Source organism: Mirounga angustirostris, unplaced genomic scaffold (genome assembly GCF_029215605.1).
Source record: "Mirounga angustirostris isolate CCGP_5_RB_7025 unplaced genomic scaffold, mMirAng1.0.hap1 SCAF_2, whole genome shotgun sequence".
Classification (NCBI taxonomy): Eukaryota; Metazoa; Chordata; class Mammalia; order Carnivora; family Phocidae; genus Mirounga; species Mirounga angustirostris.
The window spans coordinates 89,327,461-89,354,668 of NW_026991710.1; the positions used below are offsets into that span (position 1 = coordinate 89,327,461).

Consider the following 27,208-nt stretch of genomic DNA (forward strand, 5'->3'; position numbering starts at 1 on the left):
ACTTCTCCTGTCTTTAAAATGCGACATTCCTGGGGTGCCTGGGTGGCTTGGTGGGTTAGGTGTCTGCCTTCGGCTCAAGTCATAGTCCTGGGGTCCTGGGATCAAGCCCCACATCGGGATCCCTGCTCATTGAGGAGTCTGTTTCTCCCTCTGCCCCTCCCCACTTTGCTCATGCTCTCTCTCACTTTCTCACTCATGTTCTCTCTCCTCTAAATAAATAAATAAAATCTTTTTTTAAAAAATCTTTTAAAAAAAGATTTTATTTATTTATTTGATGGAGAGAGACAGCGAGAAAGGGAACACAAGCAGGGAGAGTGGGAGAGGGAGAATCAGGCTTCCCACTGAGCAGGGAGCCCGATGCAGGGCTCGATCCCAGGACCCTGGAATCATGACCTGAGCCAAAGGCAGACCCTTAATGACTGAGCCACCCAGGCGCCCCAATAAATAAAATCTTTTAAAAAATGTGACATTCCTGCCATTGCACTGAACAAAAGATTTTAGTACAATGTATGCATATATTTATGTTACTATAGACAAATATACATTATGTTCTGGATTTTATGTTAGTGGTGGTGAAAACAAACAATAAGTAACAGTAAGATTAAAAAGTTGACTTTTATATAAGCGTTAAAAATTATATAGTACCAGGAAACTCGGACTACTGTAATGTGTGATATGAATTTCAAGTGTCTGTGGTATACATGAGTGTGTGTGTGTGTGTGTGTGCGTGTAGGGTGGGGAGCATGAAAAGGAGGGATGGAAGTGAGTTGATAGACAGGCTTCCCCCAAAAACGATGCATATAACATGACAAATTTGATAACTCTCCCTAAAACGTGGATTACACAGTGCAAGCCTTACAAATGTTACACAAGATTCCAGGACTGCCTACATCAAATCTTCTCACTCAGTGGGATGTAACAAAGATTCGCCAGCAGATGCCTAGAATATTGTAAGGAAACAGTCTAATGGCTGGAGTCTCTTAGTCTTCCCAATAGAGCTATCTGGATAAAGGAGTAAAGTGATCAGAGGACAGGTTTCAGTGGGCATGGCAGTGCCAGCTTCCCTGATGGGAGTGCAGAGCATAGAAGGAGACTGGACAAGAGCCCAAAAGTGAAGAGCATCTCAGAAACTCCCTGGTGATTGAGGACACTGGCCATGAAGACTTCTTCACAAACAAATCACCAAAAGAAATATCTCAGAATTCCTGTAAGTTGCTTCTGAGTAGTTCATTGAGAAATCCAAGTATTCTCATTCATTCGTGGGTATTTTTCTAGTCTATTCTAATTTACGGGTAGTGAACCTTATTAGTAATCAACTGTGAAAGTTAATTTTTTTCGGTTTTCCAAAACACACTCCTAATGAATAGTTATCAATTGCGACCAAAGCTTACATAATACAACTTACGTTGAATTATTAAAAACGGAATTCCTTAAAAGGATGCTTTTCCCAAGCAAATCACCAAGCTGTTTCTAAAACTCAAATCTAGGATAATCAAGAGCCACCCCAAGGGTTAAATCACAGAAATACTGAAGTTTGAAAAATAGATGCAAAGGTGGAGAATGCTGAGTGCCATGAGTCACTGATTTACTGAATGTCAACAGCTCGATGCAATGCCCTCCAGGCAGTTAAGGCACCAGCGTGAAGAAAAAGAAACAGCAGGAGGAGTGACTTTAAAAAGTGGTAATCAGAACAGCATGGTAGAAAACAATCAGCCAGTAGCTGATGCCTGACAGAAAAGTGTTCAAAGCAAGTTGAAAGTTTTGTGAGGCAAATAAACCACAATGGAGCATGATAAATGAGATGACATATCACTTGAGTATGTATTGTTACTTTAGGCAATTAAAGAGCCATATTAACCGTTGGGTTAGGCTGTTATCACAATTATGGCTGCCAGAAAGTGCTAACATCCTTCTCTAAATCGACAAAGCCATTTAGATTTCTGAGGCAATTAGTTTCACTACATGATATTTTTTTTGGATGGTAAATCTGTGTCACTCCTTTTCAGATGGGAAAAATGCCGTTTTTCCATTAACACATGCACAGCTAGGCACACAAATTTGTACTTTCAAAGTACAATCTTACTTTGAAATACTAATTGAGATAACAGACCCACATACATCTTTATTGCGATAAATTCTGAAATAAAAACACTCTGATTTACAAAAACTTGAGGGAATATTAGTATTGTTCATGCAACTCTAAAAGGTGCTACCTCTGCTTCAAAGTAATTAGAAAGAAATTACTTCAATTACTTAGAAACTCACCCTTATCAATCCCAAGCTTGCTACTACATTTAGTACCCTCAGATGCAGATTCATTCCATTCCCTTGAACTGAAAGAAAATACTTCAAAATAATAATTTCTAGGTTTTGCATTTTGGAACCCTTACTGTCTAAAAAGGTCATTGGAAGATGATTCCTATAATTTCATTATCTCTTGAAAAGTCTCAAATCCACACATTCGGATGTCAAGTTTATTTTTCTTTTCAGGTGAAAATAGCATCTAAAGTAGGCATCCAGGTAAAGCTTTAGAACAACATCATAGCAACTCTGAGTGACAACAGGATTGTCCTGGTGGCAGGATGTTTTGAGGACCAATAGATCCTAGCATTAAGCCATCTCAGTGGGATTCCTCAACCTTTTAAGAATCGCAGGCTGACCTAGAGTCTGTGCCACTAAGTGGAACAGATACACTCTACCCCTGCAATACCAGGAAGAGGAATCTTGCCCATCCTCACCACATGGTGAATTTGTTGACATTTCATCCCCAGTATCCCAGTGCCCAAATAATAAGGTACTTCAGAACAATTATTAAAGTGCTAAAAGTGAGACTATTTTGACTGGCCCAAAGATGGTGTCCAGTATCTTTAAGGAGCTGCTAGTAAGTCTACTATTCTTACACTACAGGATTATATTTTAAAAATGTCCCTTCTCAATCTAGTAGCCCCTTTGCTTCTGGTCGCTGCAGAATAAATACATCTATGTCAAAGAAGAAATCTTCCCCCTCAATGGAATCTTATTCAGATAATAGAGATGGAACTAAGACAGAAGCTGGCGGAGACTTCAGAGGAGGATGTACATACCTGTAGGCAAGCCACTGAACAAAAGCATGAGAGTTCCATCCTGAAGAAAAATCCCTCCCTAGTTTGATTAAGCCTCCATATCCAATTAATGTGAAAATATTATATTCAATTACTTTGTAAATTATAAAATGCTATACAAATATAGCATGGCAATTTATAGTAGCATATAAAACCAATACCAACAATTCATTCTGCTAATTCAAATTTAGATAAAAAGTGTCTATTAATTTTAAAAACAAATTAACATGCAAATGATATATTACAGAGAAAAGCAATTGAAGAAATAAAGCATTATAGATTATGTGTATTTCATTAAAAAATGACTTTGCAGGGCGCCTGGGTGGCTCAGTTGGTTAAGCGACTGCCTTCGGCTCAGGTCATGATCCTGGAGTCCCGAGATCGAGTCCCGCATTGGGCTCCCTGCTCAGCAGGGAGTCTGCTTCTTCCTCTGACCTTCCTCCCTCTCATGCTCTCTGTCTCTCATTCTCTCTCTCTCAAATAAATAAATAAAATCTTAAAAAAAAAATGACTTTGCAAAGATCTGCATAATCTCTCAATGTCTGTATAAGCGGCTCATGCGTCCAAGGACTTACACGCTTGGATGAAATAAACATTCATAATTTATACTGCCTGTTGTGTTACCCTACAGGATAGATATTAATAATTCTTACTTTAGCAATATTCACATAATACTACTTAGATAAGAGTATTTCACTTTAAGGTTTTCTTTTAAAAATTACTTAACCCATGGTGGTTTTAATTCTGGGAAAGAAAAGCCATATTCTACTCCAAAGGGAAAAAAAAAAGCTATTGTCTCAAGAGTGGTGGGTGTATCTTTTCTAAAATTTGAGAGAAAGAGTGAGAGCAAACATGGAGATGGTACTGTTGGGTTCAATACAAAGAAAACAAAAATTGATTCAAAATGGAGGATTTTGGGGTGCCTGGCTGGCTCAGTCAGTTAAGTGTCCGACTGTGATTTTGGCTTAGGTCATGATTTCATGCACTGTGAGATCGAGCCCCATGTCAGGCTCTGCACTCAGCGGGGAGTCTGCTTGAGATTTTCTCCCTCTGTCCCTCACCCTACTTATGTGGGTGCTCTCTCTCTTTCTTTCTTTCAAATAAATAACTAAATAAATCTTTTTTAAAAATGGAAGATTTCTTCTATGATATTTGCCTTTCATAATTAAATAACATAACTTACTTAAAGATTTACTCTTATATACAGATTAACAAATCTTCACAATAATTAAAAAGATTATTATATTTTCTAACACAATACCATATTTATCTTTTCTTTCTGAAGATTAAATGTTCATAATGAGAACATAGAACAGTAAAGAATTTTATCATGTGCATGTTTTGTCATTAAAAATTCCACATACTAAATACAAGAAAGATAAAGACTCTGCATTAATTTATAATATTAGAATTTATTGGATGCCTACCATTCTACTGAGGTTGATTTGGATTTTTGCTTACATATTTCTATATAAATAATTCTATATTTATAAATATATAGATATGTTTATATTTTTTATATTTTATTTTTATTTTATATTTATTACTTATAAATATATATTATTTCCTTATGATACAACACTGAAAATTCAGTGTTATTCCAGTTATGACCTTCATATATTTTATTTACTTATATTGTGGTATATAAAATACAGATTATACATTTTTTAGGATATAATTTTACATGTGAATACATATGTATTCATTCAGTCATATATTTGTAAATCTCTATGAAGAGAAGAAAGGAAGGAAGGTAGGAGAAGAAAAGAAAGAAAGAAAGAAAGAAAGAAAGAAAGAAAGAAAGAAAGAAAGAAAGAAAGAAAGAAAGAAAGAAAGAAAGAGAAAGAAAGAAAGAAAGAAAGAAAGAAAGAAAGAAAGAAAGAAAGAAAGAAAGAAAGAAAGAGGAAAAGAGATGGGAGGAGGAAGAGAGGAAAATGTATAATTCTGGGTGGTGGACTTATGGGTAATTATTTCCATCTTTAGAGTTTTCTATACTTTTCAAAATGTTACTAGCCCCATGTCTTGATTATAAAAATATTTATCACACAATACCTAATTCACTGCAGAAAACCTTTAAACAGAATCTTAATTAGGTTGTTAAATTTTTTCCAAACTAAATTATTTTATTCAAAGATCTAGGCCAGTAATTTTGAATTCCATTTTCCAACTTCTCCCAATTCAGGCTGTTTTTAATCACTTGGAAGAATGTTGCAAAATTATTATTATTTTTTTAAAGATTTTATTTATTTATCTGAGAGAATGGGAGACAGAGAGCATGAGGGGGGGACGGTCAGAGGGCGAAGCCTGATGCGAGACTTGATCCAGAGACTCCAGAATCATGACCTGAGCCGAAGGCAGTTGCTTAACCAACTGAGCCACCCAGGCGCCCGAATGTTGCAAAATTATTAAAACTATTCTTCAAAATTCAATAAGTAAAGGTTTTGAATTCACTTTCAGTGTATGTCCCACATCCCTTTTAGAAGTAGACTAGGAATAGGGAAGGGGACGAGAGAGTTCCAGAGTCAATCACCCAATGATAGAAGGCATGGATCCACGTAGTGTAGGGATCCCTATTAGGCCAAGTTTGTTAGAACCTTTGCTATTTTGCAAAGGTTTGGGGATTTAGCTGTGTTATTTCATGGAGTCATTTGAAGAACTTATGCTTTAGGCTATCAGTGTGTGTAACAAATTTCTAAAACATAATACCTATCCAAATCTTTTCACCAACTGGCATGGAATCAGGAAGAGCTATCAAGGTGTAAATAAATGACATGTTTTACAAACATATGTTTAGTAGGACACAATAAATATACAGAATACATGTGAGGAGAAACACCTGCTCAGCTTCTATAGTTTTAAAAACACATGCTTTTTGAAGAACGCAAAGGCAATTTTTACTGCCTTGCCAATTTTTGTTACATTGTATAATTGGGTTTCTCCAAAATAAAAAGATGTTTATTAACATCTTTAAAAGTGTGCTATTTTGATTATTCCAGATAAATACTGGAAACGAATTTACAAACATCTGTCAGGCTTATTAAATTTACATCAGTGCCCAATTCCAATTTTCTAAATACTGTACAAAAGATGGACATAACAGTGCTCTCTGTAGCTGCCTGTTCTAGATGCTTTGCATTAACACATGAGTGCTAATGGAGTCAATAAGTTCATAATGCCTGAGTCACATAATGCTTATTGTTCCAGGGAGAAAGAACCCTAAGTATGAAAACTTATTTTAAAACTGGGGAGAAGAGGTTCTGCAAATTGAGAAGCTCATGTGCCTTAGGACCCAAGATGTGTGGAGCTGCATCGTAATAACTACCACTTACAGACTATCATAAGGCACCAGGAGTGTTATAAATGACACTTCTGCTACAATAATCCTACAAATTAGGGATTATTTCCATCATTTTGTCACTGAACTATCCAAGTCGCAGAGAGGTTAGGGTCCCCAAAATCACACAGCTTCTAAAAGGGGAAGCTGGAATATGAACATGGGTCTGACTTGAACCCTTTTGTGCCCTCACTTGCATCATGCTGGTGGCTGAAGCCATGGGTTTGGAAGAGATTCCCCCTGGGGAAGCATGAAGCAGTGATTCCTAACCCTCTTTTGAATTGAATAAAAGTTATTGTTGCTGTGAGAAATATTCATCCATGAAACACTTAAAATTTTATACATACACACACACAAAAAAACCCTCCTTAAGTCTATCCATCAATTCTCTAGTGAATCATTCACCCCAGGAAAAGAGAAATATACCCCTGGGTAGAGAAATAGAAACATTTCAGGAACAAGAGAGGAACAGTGTCCCAGAAAGGAAACAGGAGGAAAAGAATTAAAAACAGCAACAACTAGAGTTATAGAAGTCAAGATTGGAGAGAATTTCAAAAAGGGAAATTAAAATGAGGACCACAAAGAGTCCATCGTGTTTAACCAATAGGAAGTCAGAATCTTTACTGTAATTGAGTGAGGTGAGGAAATTAAGACAAGAATAAGCTCCTTAGATGGCAAGCAGGTGTCATCTGAAGTGCCGAGTGTGACAGGTTATTAATGGCTGCCTGGAATAATGGGTTACAAGAAGGTTCTGATTGGGAAAGGTATTCGGATTAACCAGCAAAGGGTAAAAAATAGAAAATATGTGTACCAACAATTTGCCAACCTGTGTAGACAATTCTTTTGAGAAACTGTGTGTGAAGGGAAGAAAAGAAATAGGATATTAGCTAAAAGGGACACACGGCTGAGGAACAGTTTTTTTCTTTGTTTTTGTGGGAAAGTGAGAAAAATTTGAAAATGTTTGCAAACTGACAGAAAACTTAGCTAAGAGAAAAAGAAACAGCTTGTAGGGGCGCCTGGGTGGCTCAGTTGTTAAGCGTCTGCCTTCAGCTCAGGTCATGATCCCAGGGTCCTGGGATTGAGCCCCGCATCGAGCGAGAAGCCTCCTTCTCCCTCTCCCACTCGCCCTGCTTGTGTTCCCTCTCTCGCTGTGTCTCTCTCTGTCAAATAAATAAATAATAAAATCTTAAAAAAAAGAAAGAAACAGCTTGTAAAGCAAAATAAATATGTACGAGAACACAAAGGAAGTGGCATCAGAGAATAAAGGTCAGGAGATGGGGCATCATTTTGTCTGAGAAGAGGAGAAAGTGAGGACAGATACAGATACATTAGGATATTAAGAGGCAGAAAATGGAGGTATTCCATGCCCTAAATCTCAAGGGACTCTGAAGTTTGCTGGGCATATGATGGGTGTGGGAAGAGTAAGGCTGAGTGTTTACTTATTCAGCTAACATTTGTCAAGCACCTCCAGGGTGCCAGGCATTCTTTGGGTACTAGGAATACAGTGAATAAAACCAAGTCCCTGCTATCATTCTTGTTGGGGGAGATAAGACTCTAAAAGAATGTTTATAAAGAATGTGGCAGGTGGTGATAACAGCTAAGAAAAAAAATATATGAGGATAAGGAGGCTATAAGAACCATTCAGTGGGAGGGTACCCTTTTATAGGGTGGTCACAGAAGGACTGTCCAACCAGAGGAAAAGGGCTAAAAAGAACAGCAAGTGGAGTGCCCAGTAAGGTGGAAATAGGGTGTTCAAGTAACTGCCAGATTTGCAGATAGATTGAATGAGAAAAAAGAGGAGTCAGGAATGACTCCAAGGTTTGCCTGGGACAACTAAAGGAATGGAGATGTCATTTCCTGATGGGGAAAGGCTGTGAGAGGAGCAGCTTTGGAGAGCAGAGGCTCAGGAACTGGTTTCAGACATGTTAAGTCTGAGAGGTCCATGAAACACCCATGTGGAGATGTTGAGTAGAAAGTTGGATATACAAGACTAGAATTCATAGAAGTCCAGGATAGACCTATAAATTTGGGAGCCTTTGAGATATAGATAATATATAAAACCATGAAATTATATGAGATCACCTACTGAGTAAATGAAAATAAGGAAGAAAAAAGGCCCAAGGACTGAGCCTTCGAGCATTCCAACATGTACTGACCATGAAGAAGAAAAAGAACTAGCAAGGCTGAGGAGAGGTCAGTGAGGTAGGAGGAGTACCTTGAAAGAGTTATATAAGCCGAGAAAGTGGCTTCAGGAAGGGAGCAATCAAGTGTGCTGAATATAGTCCAGTAAAATTTGAACTGAACCCTGACTACTAAATTTGTCATGGTGAAGTAATCAGTGACCCTGACAAAAATGTTTCCAGCAGAGTGGTAGAGATGAATGCCTTGTTAGATTCAAGAGAGAATGAGAAAACAGTACTTTGGTGACTGTGGACAACTCTTTCTATGAGGTTTGCTGTGTAGGGCAGTGGGAGTAAACAAATGCAACAGTGTCTGGGAAAAGGTATGGGGTCAAGGAAGCTGCTGTTGTTGTTGTTGTTTAAGATGGAAGATATGGCTTCATTTTATGCCAATAGAATTATCCAGTAAGGAGGGAAAATCACTGATATGGGAGGGAGGCAATGGCAAGAACAATGCCTTGAGCAAGGCAGAGAGATTAGCTCAACTGCACAAGTGAGGGGACAGTTGATCCCTTGTAACAGGAGGAGAGGAGGGTACAGAGGTGAGTAGATTATCAGATCTGGTGGTGGGAGTATATGGAAGCTGTATTCTGATTGCTTCTATTTTCTCAGGGAAATAGGAAACAAGGTTATCAACAAAGTTAAGTGGGAAGGAGATGCTGGAGGATTTAGGAGCAAGAAAAAGTTTGAAATAGCTAAAAAACAGACAGTGACTGGATTATGAACATCAATTGGGGGCCTGGGCAGCATGATGGATCCTCGTGAGATTAGTGGTGTGAATTGAAAATGAAACCAGTTAACGGGGTTGTTTTTGTCCTCCTTCATTCTGTGATATGGGTGCAGGTGCAGAGTAGAGGGTGAGTTGTATTTTACGAGGCTTTGGTTTCCCCAGGCCGGGCAAGAGAGAGGAAGAAGGGCGTTTGCAGGTGTATTTAAGAGTGTGATTAAAGTGACCACACTACAACATCCCATGTATTAAAGAGGAAAGTGAGGATATGGGAGGCGTGTAGGTAGCGGTCTCCATTTCTCTGTTAGATGTATTTTTGTTCTTCCGCATTACTTTGTGACATACCCACTGAACTGTATTTAATAAGTTCAACTGTACAAATATACTTTTGTAAATTAGTAGAACGTATGATGTGTTGATCTGTGGTTATAGGTTTTACCAGCACTGTTTTAACAATTTCTTTAAACATGCTTTTATTTTATTTTAGTTATTTTATCTTTCTATCTCTTTAGACTTAATTGTAGGAATATGGTCTCAAAAACAGGGGATAGCAATAATAAAGATGTCATCTATATTTATTCAATAAGGACTCAAAAATCATTGAAGTATAGAGTAATGACACAAATATTTGCCTAAAGCACTCAAGATTTTCTTATAATTCTTAGTGTCTTTAGACATTGTTCATGACAAGCTGCCATAGAATTTGTATGAATCACCCATTTCCTACATTTTCTATAACAAGGATAAATAGACTTTACCAACCAAGTTACAAAACTTTAAGTGTTATGGTGGCTATGCAAACAAGGCACTGTGGAAATGCTGGAGAAAGAAATACGGCCTTTTGAGCACTCAGGCACTGCCAGCAGAATGGAATGACCAAAGTTTAAAACTTCATTTTTACCCTATCAAAGGGAATGACATCTTATTTTGACCAAATCAAGGCTCAGGTAGACCTGGCAGTCAAAACCTGTGGCTCAGCCTCCGAAGAGACCCTTAGCCCTCACGACCTCCTGCAATTGCTCCAGGCTCCTGACATCTAGCACAGCCTTGCCCGGTTCTCCTCTCAGCCTGCCGTGCCCCCTGCCCATTCGTTGTCAAAATCCCATGCAATATTACACTAGATGTTAACTGACTAGAATTTAAATAAAAACATGAAACATGCCAAAAGAAAGAAAGAAAGAAAGAAAGAAAGAAAGAAAGAAAGAAAGAAAGAAAGAAAGAAAGAAAGAAAGAAAGAAAGAAAGAAAAACAAAATCCCATCCAGGCTTCAAGGCTGTCACAAAGATTTGTCTGGTTTCCCACAGCATATGGGAACTTTATTTCTTAATATCCACAGATTGTTTTCTTAATTCCTTCATGATGTTACATTCTGCCTAAAATCATAACTATCAGTATCTTCTCTCCCCTATTAAACGGTATGCTCCTTGAACAGCTAACATTTAACCATGCTGTTACAAGATACCAGGCACTGGGCTGTTTGCTTTGCACACATTAGTGGGTACAATTATTAGCCCATTTTACAGTTGTGGAAACTGAGACAGAAAGAGCCTGAGTGACTTACCTAAGATCACACAATTATTAAGTAGAAATACTGAGATATAAATTCAGGTCTGTCAGATTCCAGAGCCTATGCTTTTTAATTCTTATGCTCAACTGCACCTTGGACAATGGAAGGTAAACAATAAATATTTGGTTTAAAAAAATTCATCCTTATATGAATTTTCATTCAATCAACCTACTAAATTCTAGGCATTGTGGTGGTGCCAGAAAACAGAAGGAAAAGTATGGCATGGACTCTTCAACAGGGAACCCACAGTCACAGACAACTGAGAAGTGCAGACATCTTCAGATTCCCATATTTTTACTGGGCTTTTTCTTCCCACACGACTGAAAGGCCTGTGACAAAGGCTCAAATTGTGAAAACTAGTTATAGTGCTCTCTTGTCACTGCAATAAAATTGATTTTATTAAAAAATAAGCCACCTTAATTTAACTTTATATGGTTGTACAGTTAGTGATGCTGGGACCGAATTAGATACTGTAATGCATTCTTCAAGAGCATACTGAATACACTTCATTTCTTCTGTAACATAAATGTTCTCAGTTGAGACAGGGAACATAACTTAGCATTTTCAGAGCCACTGGCTAAATTACCTCTATTGATGAGGCTCGGCAGGTTCTTTCTGAATGATTCTAAATAACTGCCAAGGGATAAAAGATAGTGCTCCATGGGCTGTAGCCACAGCATGCTTAGAGCCTACTGGGGAGAGAATAAAACACAAGCTCCTGTGCATGAATGGTTCTATGTTCTGCCTGGAGCATGGCTGACTGACCATCCCTGAAATTGTATAAATGAAAGGAAGGAGGCCAAGGTAGACATTTGTATTAATAATTGGCATGCATGAAGTAAATTAGGCTATCCCATCAGGTCCTTCCTAAAGGAGTGGAAAGGCAGTCCAAGCCTCCAGAAATAATGTCTGCTAAAGCAATCTTTTCAAAGCTTTTGACAAACTGCAAACCTCAGCCATTTATTTTTTTCTCATTGAAAGGAGAGTTCAGGGAGAAGTTTCAGTCCGGTTCACACATGCGCGCGCACACACACACACACATAATGTATAGGTGTATGAAGCATGAACTAGGACATCAGAGTTACGTAGCATTGTCCTTATTCACAAAGGAAGTCAAGGGACCTGGTTCTGTGATTAATCGGAGGGAGGATTTTTCACCAATGTCAGAGGGCAGGTGGAGTGCAGTTCCAGGTTCCTTTAGCTCCTGTGTATATTCCCACGTGCGCAATCTGTAGTACAGTGGAATCTGGTCCCCTTATTTGTACAGTCAAGTTGAGACTGCAGGCAAGAACAGCAAGAGCCATCCCAATCAGTAGAGAGAAGTCCAGAAATTCAACCAAACCATAATTAAGATTTCCAATTTTTTGAAGAAAACAATAACTTTGAAACCTTTTTGCTTTCTGATCCTAGAGATAGAGTTTAACCTGCCTATTTCCTGGTGTAGGAATTTCCCAGTTTTCTAAATTCTTCTTTTCAACATTTCCCCTTCATGAAGAGCCCATAGTAGGGAAAGCATGGTGAGAAATAGTAAGCCATTCAATAATGCTATAGAATCGTGTTTTCTTCTAACCTCTGTAGAAAAATAAAATGAATCTGTTTGACCACAATATCCTTTACATCAAAAATATGTATCACTCAATCTTATGTCATTTCATAATGAATTTTTATTTTCACTTGCACAAATATTAACCATGTCTAAGTAAGATTTGAAACCAAAAGAGCAATCAAAGTTTATAAATAATGCCAAGTCATTCAAATACTTTAACTCAATTCAATAATAAATAGATTCCCAAACTTTCTCTTAACCTATTTTCATTTAAATTGGGGTAAAACATAAGATTTAACTCAAGTAATTAAGGAGTAATATTACTTAAAAGTAGGAAATAAATTTCCTTCATGGTGTTATTCTATTTCTTAACCACACGAGCATTTAAAAAACAAGAATGTAAAGGTTTATGGCTGATTAAAACCTGAAAGACATTATTACCTAAAAGCCCTTATTTTTCTTAAGAAACTGAAACCTCCATGTGCAGAAACAGAATGCACATGACTAATTCATCTTAAGCACTGCTCAAGAAATACACTTGATGTGGCTTGTGCCAGGATGATGAGAACACAATAAACTGTGAAAAATGTCATTTCTGGAAAATTATTTGGCTAGTATTCAGCAAGAGACCAATCTTTGTAACAGATGTGACATGATGACTTTGATGAATTGAACTTATTAAAATATGGAGCATTTTAGAAGATATTCCCTTAAAACTGAATTAATTAAGATAGAATATACTGCATACTATTATTCATACAACCATTTTCATCACTGCAGAATAGGTCTGTGTCAATGAGATGAAATCTTCCTTCAAATACCTGCTTGGGGTCCACTTTTAGTTCTCTAAGTTAAAAACTAAAGAGGAAACTTGGACTTACTCTCTGAGGTTTCCACCAGCTAGAATTCTATAATTTTTGTATTTTATGTACCCTGAAACTTTCCATATTTGAAGAGAAAAATCTCAGGAAAAGATCCCTCTTCTAAAAAAAAACGGTTTTTTTCTACTTAGCAGAAAATTCTGAGCTACAAGACATTCTGACTAAAGAGTCAATATCTTGGTCAACTGCTACAGATGTATCATTTTTCAATTTGTTAGAAAGAAATTAAAAGCCCATAAATACAAATATCAGAACTTAATACTCTACTATGGGGCTTTAGGGTCCCATAACATATATATTTGGATGTTAGACAAGGAGCCGGTTTTATATAAGTGCACATATTCATATTTCTGGGCTTCATATGATGCCCTTAATGGATCATGCCAAACCACATTTAGCTAATTTTGGTTATAGTTTAAAAGTAAGAAGTTTGAAGATCTGTAATTTAGGAATCTATTTAGATACCATTCTTGGTATCCTAAGGCATTTAAAAGGCTAGCCAGCACAGAGTGAGACAAGGTGAGAACAAATATGTAACAAAAGAGATGTCATTTTTAAGAGATTGATCATGTTGATTTTAAGAGTAAGCCACCTGCTGTAGCTACTGTCAGCAAGCAAAAGCAAGATGTAGCAAAGAAACATTTCACACTTAAAATGATGCTAACTTCTAGTCCCCAAAAAGAAACATTCTCATATGAACTGTCCGCTTTAACTGTTATCAAAACTCTTCCTAAAAAGAATGCTTATATTGTCCATGGCATCTAATTTACTGACAATATAATAAGGGTATTATAAATCACTGAAAGTACTAAAATAGTTTACAACTTAGCAATCATTGTACTTTAGGGTAATAGACTGAGTTCCTGCTTCTACAGAGAGATAAGACAGGTCAATTTTCACTAATAATTTACAATGAATGAAAGCATTCTTATTTACTCAATTTTTAACAGAAGTCTAGTAGATGATCAAGGTGCTTTAGTTACTAGAGTTTCCAGAAAGTATTGGAAGTTCTAAAAATGAAAGAAATTGCCTACTCTTTAATGACAAAATGAAAGCTTCCCCCGCCTCACAAATAGGAGGAGTTTCTCAATCCAAATTCATTTGCCTTGTGGTTTTGATTAAATATAAGCACTTCAGAAACTTCATATTACAAAGAATGTACAATTTTTGTAGTGAGATTCTTACAAATTATGATATTTGATACAAGGTCAAACAATCTTCTATTTTGTTCAAAATGTTCCTACAATCTGAAATTGCCATCAGTTTATGTTCTGCAAAGTCTCTCTTCCTAAAGTCTATTAATATCACCAAACTAAAGATAAAATAAAGACTTTTCCCTCCCTCTAAACAGGGGAGTTAATGCCTATGAGAAAATAACATTTTTAACAAATAAAACCCAGGGGATCTAATCGGCCAAAGGAATAAATCCTCATCCTTCTCACAACTTTCAAACTGGTAAACAATATGGGAATTCAAAAATCACTTCTTTTCAACTCATGCCATATAATGTACAAAGTAAGGTTTTATGTAATGGCCATGCCAGATCCACTTTGCAGTCAGACATGAGAATTCAATAGTTAGAGGTTTAACTTTAATATGCAAAATAGAGGGTTGGGTGGAAATGGAGGGGGGCATCAGGTATAAATAACCCACACAACTGGAAGTAGAAGATCAGGTCATTTCCTATCTGAGGATATACAGGGCGTATTTGGAGAACAGTCAGACTACCTGAAAGGAAACCACAAGCCGATTAGTTCCACTCCAAGGGATGGTTTTTAAAAACCCATTCTTATTCTTTACCATTGATTGAACATCTAAATGGAAGGCTACATATGGTGAAAGATATATACATTCAGTCATTACAACAGAAGGGCGATAAATTATTCGGGGTGCCTGCAGAGAACTCTGTAATCCACTCTTTCCATTTTCACTCTCACCTGTAAAAAAGCCTGAAACTGTATGCCAATTGGTTGCTAATAACGTGCTCTGGAAGGGAGCAAGTTGAAATTGTTCCCAAAACTGCAAATCAAGAGACAAAGTATGTGTGTCTACTACTGCTGAACAAAATTATATATCAGAACAAAAGACCGTGTCTGCAGTACAGGACTAAAGTATGCTTTCATGTGTCCTATAAAATCCAAAGCTCTGGGCAGCACAAAGCTCTGGAGTGCTTATATTTCTACTCCCAGAAGAATATCCTAACATAGATGTAGCTAACGGAAGCCTCCAAAAGGAAGTTTGTGATATGAAATTTAAAATAATTGTTTTTTAAATTTGTAGTTTCCAGATTGAGTTTCCACTGTGCCTGCCAAACATTCTCCTTCTTTTTCTGTGGGTTAGCTACACAAATATGGATTTCATTTGTTTATCAAGAAAAGGAAGTGGTGATTCAGCCACTTTGTATAGATGCCCTAGTGTTACTGTTTCTGTTCTTCCACTGGACACTGTAAGAGGTGACAGGTCAAAAGCTAAGAGGAAGGGAGAGCACAGTGGGGCAGTGATTAGGAAGAGCGAGTTCCTTGCATCTCTGGCTTGGTCTGCAGCCTAGGCTGCCTCCCTCAGACCTTCTGACTCACCTCAGTGCCTGGCCAACCCCTGCTGATCCATTTTTGTCCTTTTCCTCAGTCTGGATGGGCTCTCAGCAGCAGAAAAGCTATTACCAAATACTCTCTCTTTTACTCTCATTAGGTTCCAAATGCTAGTCTTCCAGGAATCTTTCATCCTCAAATGTGTCAAGTAGGAGAGACTCTCTTCTTGTCTTTCTCTAAAAAGTTTGTGGATCTGTATTTATTTGCTACAGGAACATCAAATATAAACATTCCAAAGCTTAGTGGTGTCCACATGCCACTTATGAGCCATGTGTCACAAGTATGTCACTCCCTTTCTCTGAGCCCCACTTTGAGCTGGTAAGTAAAACAGAGCAATGCTAGCAGTCCTGTCTACTTCACAGGGTTGTAGCATCAAATGATCTACATGAAAGGGCTTTTGATCACTAACTTCCAATTAAATGTATTACATAATAATTAGCCAAGAACGCTTGCAAATGAAGGATGCATATATATTTACACATCACAGGCAAAGTTAAAAGGCCATGCATATGGAATATGAAAGCTGAATCAACTAAAGGGACAAAGAGGAAGGAGGAAGGATTTACAGAGAAGGGAGAAGACAGAAATAAAGGACAAGTATGAAGGTAAACTGCATATTCAGCAGGGATCTGAAGAAGTATGGCTTGAAGAGGTGCTTATTTGAAAACATCACTATGATGATTAATTTTGTGTCAGTGTAGCTAGCCTATGATGCCTGGTTGTTTGGTCAAACCCTAGTCTAGATGTTGCTGTGAAGTTATTTTATAGATATGATTGACACAATCAATTGACTTTAAGTTAAGCAAGTAGTCCTTAATTATATGGGTAGGCTTTGTCCAATCATCTGAGGGCCTGAAGAGCAAAAACTGGGGCTTCCCAGAGAAGAAGTAATTTTGCCTCAAGACTGTGACATAGAAACTCTGTCTCAGTTTCCAGTCTGCTGGCCTGCCCAAAGATTTCAGACTTACCAGGTCCTACAATTATGTGGCCAATTCCGTAAATTAAATCTGTCTGACAGATATTCTATTGGTTCTGTTTCTCTGGAGAACCTTGAGAATCACCAAAGCCATTTTTATTGGAAAACGCAGTGGATTCTTTTCAGCCTTTATCTTGTTTGCCATTTTGCTGAAGCATCACTCTAGCCATGCCAGCAATACAGAGTAGAGAGAGTATAGCCCCAAGTGAATGATCATTTTTGGTCACAATGAGAAGAGTTTGGTATCTTCTAAAATCTTAATTACCTCCATTTAGATATCATACCAATAACTCAAACTCAAAATACTCAACATTGACATCTTTTTCCTCCATAAAATGTTCCATTTTTGAGCTGCGGCTCCCACGGTGTCCTATTCTGTCTCCACTGCAGAATCATCCTTCACTTTTCCTCTGGTTCACGCCTCATATTCATTCTATAAATCCTATAACTCTTCTTTGGTAACTTCTCTCAGATGAAGCCCATCTTAGATTTTCTTCATGTTTCCTCCAGTAGCTACCCTGCAAATTACTCTCAGATCAATCACTCTAAATAAGCTTTCATTTATTGCTTACCAACTGCCTATAGCTTTTTCTATTAAAATTGAAAACCCATATACTGCTAAGTCTGGCATTCAAGGCTCTCCGTGTGGAATCCTGACCAGTCCTTCCAGAATAACCTCTACTACTTCTATCAAGAGCCATCTACGCTAGACACCTTTGCCTCTCCAATGGCTCATTACCACCTCTTAGGCCACCTTCTCTTTCTTCACCAATCCAATTATTTCCCATCTTTCAAGTCTCAGCTCAAGTTCCAATTTTCCTAGCCATTCATATGCTTAATAGAATTTCTTCATTCAGAACTAGTGCTGTGACTATCTGGCTCATTCATTTGGCATTTAAGTATAAAGTGACTTGTATGGTTAATAAATAGTAAACAGAGGTGAAGACTAGTCTCTTCAACCAAATTAGAAGCTGTCTGAGACAGGGACTATATTTTTATTTTTATTTTTTGTTTGTTTTTTTAAGATATCTTTTATTTTTTTAATTTTTTTATTATGTTATATTAATCACCATACATTACATCATTAGTTTTTAACGTAGTGTTCCATGATTCATTGTTTGACTATATTTTTAAATAATTTAAGGAACAAAAGAAGGATAGGAGGGATGGAGGGAGAAACTAAATGAGAGACCTTCCTTTGTACCCATAGCTGTGAGTTACAACTTGGCACTGTGTGTATCTTCCATCCAAATGCTATATTTCCCATTGTGGGAATAATCAAAAGAGACATTTTAATAACATGTGCTGTCCCGAGGATACATGAGTTTTCCATTTGTGGTTGATTTGTATTATACCCATTTTACCCCCTCTGGGAAAAATGGCTGATAGGTATAGACCGTAGTCAGGGAACAAAGTGATGTTAATTAATGTGCTTGGGGATGCCCTGAAAAGCAGCACCAAGGCTTTTTGTATGGGTAAACACAGTGCACACTTCTCAGTCTTCATCCTATTTGCCAGTTTGCAGTATCTAACACTGTACACCACTCTCTTCATTTTAAGACTTTTCCCTTTTCTCCCTTGACTGTAGTATGTACTGATTCTCTCTCCATCTCCTTAAGCACTCTGTCTCAGTGTTCTTTAAGGGCTCCAATTTTTCCACCTATTTCTTAAATGACTAACTCTAAAGGAGAGTGGGGGAGGGTCTCATCTTCACGAGCTGAATAGCCTGATAACGTCAATCACTTCAACAACCAGCTATATTTTCCTACAACCACTTCATTATTCCTAAAGCTCTCACTCCAGCTCAAACCTCTCCCCTGAGTGGAATAACAACATAGCCAACTGGCTACTGGATGCTTCCATCTGGATGTCCCATATGCATCTATAACTCTCCATCAGACCAAACCTCCTCTGCCTTCTTTATTCCCTGTCCCAGTGGCCTGCACTATTATTGCCCAGAGCAAGACCTGCGAATCACCCCCACTTCTCTCTCCTCCTCACCCCTACATCTAGTCGTAATTTCTGCCATTTCTACCTCATTAATAGCACCTGAATCTATCCCAATTTCTACTTCTCTCCAGGCCATTATATTTCTCACCTAAATAACTGCAACAGTACCTTAATCATCTCTCACTTCCCTTTTGTCCCCTTGTCCTTTAGCAAGAATGAACTTCCTAAAATCTTCATCTGACCATGCCTCCCTACTTCTTAAATCCTTCAGACTTTGTATACTCTCAGGGTAATGACTTAGCATGGCCTGCATGGTCCTTCACAACCTTATCCACAACAATCTCTGTTCTCTTGATTTATGGCCCTGAACTTTACATTTCAACCTGTTTAAAATGCAGCTTCCCCCAAATGCCGTTCTGTCTTGTGCCTCAAAGTCTTTGAAAATGCTAGCCTCCCTGAAAACATTGCATTACTTAAATTTTTCACGTCAACAACTCCTTGACTTATCATAGATCCAGAGGTATCCCTGATCCCCTCCCTACCCAAATCTGGGTTATTTACCCCTCTATTGTTCTCCTATTGTACCTGGACATAACCGGAGCATACTTCTTCTCACATAATATTGCTATTTTTTTGTTTGTTTTGTTTCCACTAGACTCTTAAGTTCCTTGAAGACTGTACCTTATCTTGTTATTTTATCACCACCATATCTAGCAGAGGGCATGGCATATATTAGGTACTCAATATGAGTTTGATGAATGAATCAGTGATAAACAGCACTATATTTTAAACAACTGTATTAGCTAATTATTAATAACCCTTTAAAGTATCTCCTGACTCTATATCCTGATTCCATCCTTTATTCATTTCCTTGACCATAAAGAAATACTTTCTAATAAAAAATTCTGCAGAGATAAAAGCTAGAGGTGTATATGTATTTCTGAGACTGAAATTATTAGCAAGTAAGAAAATAAGAAAAAGCTTTATTTTATTTAACCCTAAGCAAATCTCAAGAAAGCATGGGGGGACCTGTGAAAATAAAAAAGGCATTAAAAATAGCATTCATAATGATTTTTTAAAAATCGTATGAACATTTAGGTAACCTCAGACACTTTAGATTCACGACTTGGTGTCTTTTAATTTCACCAAAGCAAGAACTAAAGTTCATTGGACATCTAGATAAGGGAATTCTTTCTATATTATAGTCTAGGACTCTATTCAAATCAAACAGGTCACTTAGTCAACTGAGGCCAAATGTAGGCCATCTTCATGATGTCCACATAATCAGAAATTAAGCAGGAGCCACCGTTTTTTAAGAGGAAATCATAGCATTTTAAATAGCTAGTTTGGAAGAACGGGGATATTGAGGACTTCTCTGTAATCACATGCTCCACAAAGATTATTGAGTGTATAGACATTCACGAGGAAACAATGAGGTACCCTTCAATCACTTGTTTGACCTTGTTCAAAGTGCTAACATTCAAAATGAGTCCAAACTGCTTTCTAACAGCACTTTATTTTAGAGTAGCTTTCTTGACCAGGGCTAGTTATTGCCCCACAAATCCACGATTGGGGGGGTCATATAACTACCTCCCCAATTTGTCCAAGAAGCTATCTGCAGGCTTGCATAGGCAGACAGTCCTAGGAATTCAGCAACATGAGTATCTGGTTACAAGAAAGTCAAACAGGAAAGAGTGATGTGACACCCCATTTGTGTGTAGACTGGATATTTGAAAGGTTTGCAGGTATCCGATCAGCAACTGACAGCAAAAACTTTAAAAGCAAAAAAAAAGTTGCTTACTTTTTAATAATTCTGACTGTCTTGTGCTACTTGTTCTGTTTTTTATTTTTTAATCTAAAAAGAAACACTCTTTTAGCTCTCTCTTATTTCTTCTACCAAGTATCTTTGGGAGAGAGAAGATCCACATCTAAACTCTCTTTGGTTTTAATCATCTGTTGCCCACCAAAGAGTGACAGTTGCTTACTTTTCAAACCTTCTAAGAGTTGCTTTAAGAACATTAGTCATTTTTTTCATAAAAGTATTACTAAACATTAAGCTTTCACCTGAAACAATTGGGAATATGAAACAAGATGGACAACCAGAATTGTTCCTAGTTGAGGAAGTTACCCTGAACCCAGAATTGTTGTAGACACAAGGTAATGAAGTCACTCAGTGGCATGAGAGACAGTAGAGAGAGGAAAGAAAAAGCCATAACAGAGTCTGATTGTGCTTAAAGATTTTGCAAGTGCTTAAAGTTAAAAAGCCCTCATTACCAATGATGTTACGAAGTAACCTGGGCAGAGCTGGGGCTCATGACCTGGCATTAATACCCTACTCTTCTTATAAACCAATGCCCAACTTAAAAAAATAAAATAAAACAAACTTTTCCGTTTTACTTTTTTTTTCTGTTCAAGGATTCTAGTGATAATAGGTTTTTTTTTAAGATTGTATTTATTTATTTATTTGAGAGAGAGAGTTTGTGTTGGGGGATGAGCAGAGGGGAAGGGGAAGGGAGGGGGAAAGAATCTCAAGCAGACTCCATGCTGAGCTGAGGCTGGATCCCATGACCCTGAGATCATGACCTGAAGGAAAACCAAGAGTTGGACGCTCAACCTACTGAATCACCCAGGTGCTCCATTCTAGTGATAATCATTTTGATGAATATTTTTCTTCTGTAAAATGTTACAATAAGACAGAAGTTACATTATTACCCAAGTGACATACCTATGTACATCTCTCTGAGGATTTCTGGCTCTTTCTATTCCTTTTTTTTTTTTCTTTCTATTTCCTAAGGAATTATTTCCAGAGATTGGCTGTTCACTAAATGTGTTTACTTTTCCTTCTGAGCCCACAGCTACATTTCTTGATCTTTCTTGCAGTTATGTGTGAAGATGGAAGTTGACTCTTGCCAAAGCAATGTGGTCAAAGTGATATAAACCATAAAACCCTGTATTTCAAGTGCTGGCCAAAGAAAATCCTTCTATCTAACCTTTCACTCTCTTTCCTTATTTTTCTAATCTGATGGCTGCATATCTATGCTCAGGGTAACCTTAGAACACTCAGATTAAAGATAGCAGTCTCCATCACTCTGGGTCCCTGAAAGATTGTCCCTCATCATGTATAAGAAATAAATGTATATTGTGTGGTAAACTACTAACATCTAAGGGTCTGTCTGTTATAATAAGTACAGTTATTCTAAAACAGATGGCATCTAGAAATAGACCAGTAGAAAAAATAACGTTGCAAAGAAAAGCATTGTCAATATTTTTGTATGTCTATTTCCTCCTCTCTCCCTCTTTTTAAATTTTAACACCCTTATTTACCTCAATTTGAGGGTCTTTACCCATTATCTTGCCCTTTTCAAGAATTCCAAAGTTCTGCTTAATCTGGCACAAATCCACATAAACAATATGAGAGGGAGCATTGAAATAAATTGCCACTGAGCGCAGTTCCCTCTTCAAACATGGCAGCTTGAATCACTCAAAACAAGACATAAAAAGACACTGGGGAATCTATTCTATGTAAGAATTATAGTTATATCCTCTTTCTCTACCTTTTATTCCAAGAGACAAACCTGTGTTCAGTGTCCCAAAATGAACTACCCATCTGTGACAACCTATGGTCATTCTATTATAGCCCTGTCCCCAAACAGCCTTTAGATGCAAACTAATTCTCCAGGCTTGTTTTGTCTGTTTCTTTGGTTTGTTATGGTGACTATATCTGAATTTTATCTAGCCATCCTAGTATATGGTAGTGATTCTGCTTCCTATGAGATAAATGGTTTGCTCTATAAACAATAATGCCCTATTATTACAGAAAAAAAAATAAGCCACTACACATCCAAAAGCATTCTCTTTGAGCTCAAATAGAAATAAAAATATGCTAATAATTAAGCAGGAATATAACAAAGAAGAAATTAAAGGAACATTTGCTGAAATACTCCAAGACAATTTTGTATTTATTTTTCTTCACTCAGAGGCAAAGCTCATTATCACCACACATTAGATGTGAATTAGATGATTTATAAGCTTGTCTTGAGTAACCAGCAGTATGAAAGAGCACATGGAAGATGGGAGATCTACAGATAACTAAGAAAAGCTTAATAGGAACTGCAGATAACAGAGGGTAGGATAAGACACAACAAAGAAGGTATTTGCAAAGAAAGTGGTAAATCTTAAACCTTACTTGCCTGAAAAACATAGAAATATGGGGGGGGATGGGCTTTGAAGAGAGATAGAGATGGCACGGGTTCAAATTTTGGTTCTGCTTCCTGCTAAATGTGAGTGCTTGGGCAAAATTACTTGACCTGACCAACCCTCAGTTTCTTAGTCTGTAAAATGGGTATAATAAATCTCTAGTTCACGGTCCTGGTATGAGAATTGGTCTGTAAAGTGACACGTGGTAGGAAGTTTACCATAAACTGTAATTATTAGTGTATCTGGAAAAGATTTACTATTGACTTAAAAGTCATATTGTTTTTTTCAATATGAAGTAAAGATATCAGAGTTTTTCATCTAAAATTTCCTCAGAGATTTCTTTTCCTAATTCATCTACCACATTGGCAGAAATAGCATTGTAAGCTTAACTTGGCTAAGTCTGCTTCATTCATCTGTCAACAAGATTCTGGACTTCAAATTGAGTTGACAATTGCTGAAGGTAGATGGGACAGAACAGGCTGCACAAGAGCATCGTATTTCACACCTCAGAGGGTTCTATGCTACCAACAATAACATCATATCTCTGTCAGTCAAGCACAATTATACAGCTTGATAGACTGATAGAAATAAAAAGCCAGTTAAAACAGGTCTCCTGACTCTTTTCTGGCGACAGTTATAGGACTCGTTTGAATCTGCTACCTATGAATATTAGAATAGCATCTCCTTTGGGGACAAAGGACAGAGAAACCACATCCCCTACTGATTCTAAAAAGGGTCCAAAATAGTGCAAAGTTTGCTACATTTGAAAACTTGAAGTCACTTTGTAAATTTAATCTTACTTTTTGCTTCTTATTGAAATATGAATGTATTTTTAAGACATCCAAAATAGAAGGTACAATTTCATGCCATAGGCAATCAGGTAACACAACGGTCAGGCAAATCATTCTAACAAACATATTCGTGATATCCGAGCTCCGCGATCAAAGCACTTTCATGGATTCCTTTAGAGCACTGTTTTAATACATGTTACCTTTATGAAAAAGAAAATAGAAAAAAGTATCTGATATTCATGTAAAAGTAAATTATGTTATCATAAAATTACTCCATTGTAGCCTTTTATAGTAGGGACTCCTATGGTAACGATATCTTTTTGTCAAAATGGGTAACTGAGTTATAAGCTGAAGAGATTCTTCCTAAAGGATAAATTGATATGTGGGATCTAATTTAAGTTGTATTTCAAGCTTTAAATTATAAATGATCTCAATATGCAAGACATAGAAACTGACAGAGAAAAAACACTTTAGCCACACATAATTCTAGTATAATGCATCCAAGTTTTCCAAAATACATCAAATGAAGATGTAAATGTAAGGTTGCTAAATTAAATTTTATCATTATGCTTTTTTTTAAAAAATTTACTTCAGGATATTATTTCAGAAGGGCAATGAAAAAGGTGACTCTTAGTGGCAAAAGAGATCTGTTACTGTCCCTCAGGTCAATCAATCTTTTATTTGTTTGTTTCATAAGTGCGTGAATGCTGTTTTTTACACTACTGAGCACATTTCACAACAAGTGAAAATGAATGACAAGAAAATACACACCAGGACACCAGGTTACACTTCATAATCTTTCTGTACATGCGAAGCCATGGGACCACAGAAGCTCATGGCTAGAAGGAGCTGGAGGAATTTACTTTTGCCAAGCATTCTGGCACAGACTCTGTGCCACGGATTGCTCACCAAAAGCAAGACCATGGAACTTCTCAGACTATCTTTGTGCTTTACACTGAATTTACAGGATGGAGGCAAGGGCAACTGCCATTAAAATGGCAGCATAAGCTTTGATATTTCAATTTCTTATTTATGAAGATAGTTAAATATACTTTTTTAAAATACAAAATTAGAAAAATAAAATTTCTCTAAAAATAAAATTACAGAAACTTAAGATTTCAGTTCATGGAAAAGAAATGGAAGGGGAAAATACACATAAAATTAAATGATGCTAAAACCTGGATGAGTATGGTCACTTCAAATTATAATTGTCAATAATTAGATATTATACCTCAATAAATATATCATTGGTAAACCTATTTAATCATAATAATGCCACCGCTCATTTATTTTTATTCAGATGCAAGAAATATAATGGAAATATTTTATAACTCTAAAGTTAAATTTGATAAAAGGCAAATACTTCTTGAAAATCATATATAAGGGTTTAGAAATTAGAGGCTCAAGAGGATTTCATTGTAAGATATTTCACCCATAAGGGTTCCCATGATATGGGGTCCCAAGTACTATAAGACTCCATTGTATTAGAAAAGATAACATGATCAATACATATTTTTCCTCTTTTTCACAATCAATGGTTCTTCATCTTTCCAAATGTGAGTGACTTCAATTATTTTTTAGTCAGTATTATTAAACTCATTTTTATTAAGTTATTTAATTATTAAATTATTAAAATTATTAAATTATAAACTCAATTATTATTAAAACTCATAATTATACCTCATTTCTTGGATTTGATGCAGTTTGCTAAACACATTATAACTTCTTCAAAACGTTGTCGAGATGGGACAGTATGAATGCTCATTTTATAGATTAGCTGCTTTACATTTTTTAGACATGTTTTTATTATATATAATTACTTATATCAAGGAATATGATTTGACCATAGCCTGACAAACCTGTGTGACAATGATCCATGTTGTAACACATTCATAATTCATAAGGGATAGAGATAGTGTGGTAAGTGGAAAGGGTTTAAAATCAGACACATCTAAATAATTCCAACTTTGTAAACCCTCTCTAGAGGTGCAACTATTGATAATTAACCTCTATGAGTCTTTTCCTCACTGAGCAATGGGAATGTTAACACTAGGATTTATGTGAGACAAAATGAAAGTATGTGTGTGAAGTGCCTAGAATATTACTTGCTGTACAGACATATGTCATTATATTACATTTCACATTATTGGGCTTCACAGCTATCGTGGGTTTTTTTTTAACTACAAATTGAATGTTTGTGTCAATCCTGCATCAAGCAAGTCCATAGGAACCACTTGTCTAACACCATTTGCTCACTTTGTGTCTCTGTGTCACATTTTGGTAATTCTCACAATATTTCAAACTTTTTCATTATTATTATATCTGTTATGGATCTGTGATCAGTGATTATGACTCACTGAAATCTCAGATGATGGTTAGCATTTTTAGCAATAATGTATTTTTTAATTAAGGCATGTACCTTTTGTTTTGTTTTATTTTGTTTTTGGAGATAATACATTACACACTTAAGAGACTACAGTATAATGTAAACATAACTTTTATAAGCGTTGTGTTATTCGCTTTATTGCAGTAGTCTGGAACCGAACCCACAATATCTCCCAGGTATGCCTGTACTCAGGGCTTAAACATATTAGTTCTATTTTCTTTTTATAGAATAAGAAAGGAAAGAACAATTAAATCTTTAGTGGAGAACCTGGACTAATAGATGGCCCCAAGAAAGGAGGGGCTGTGTGGCTGCTGAAACTTCTGAAGGACCAAAGAGGAAATACTAGAACCCGGACTGTCACCATATGGCAGAAGCAAGATTTAACTACCTCTTGGCATGTCTAATACTTACACCCACCAACAAAAGCCTGGAACACTCTATACTGGTTGTAATTTCCAGAGTTTCCTCTGGGTAGTAATGGCTTGCTTCTAGTTTTAAAGACAGAGGCTTACATATGAAGCCAAAGAATAAGGCTCCTAGACCTGGGCCATGCCATCTGCCTAGCATTAAGCCGGAGCTGAAAGTCAGTTACAGAAGCAAAGTCACTTCTAACATGATTTATGTTCCACCCTTGAACGTGGCAGGAAGACTGCAAAAGATATTTGGAAGCCAATGCTTCCTCTGAATAAAGTAAACGAGTATACGCTAAGCCCCTCTCCCCAGACCATGCTGGCCTGTTAGATAAGTTGCCAATGTGGAGTCTTTGAACCCTGGAGCAAACTGGCTATTCGGGATGAGAAAATATCTCAATGTCAATGATCATTGCTACCGTAAACGTACAGTGGATAATGCAAACACTGGAGTCAGACAACAGATATCCAGGATATTATTACTCAAAAACACATCTAGCTCAAAGCTGACAAGATAATCTGTTCCTGTGAGTGCAAAGCAGGCTGGAATGCTGCAGCTCTGACCTACTCAAGG

General features: G+C 36.9%; 1 protein-coding gene across 1 annotated transcript in view; it reads right to left on the bottom strand.

Annotated features, from left to right (window-relative positions):
* Positions 1–27,208, bottom strand: part of COL25A1 (collagen type XXV alpha 1 chain) — a 450,625-nt gene that overhangs the window by 174,266 nt on the left and 249,151 nt on the right. The gene's annotated exons all lie outside the window — the stretch shown is intronic.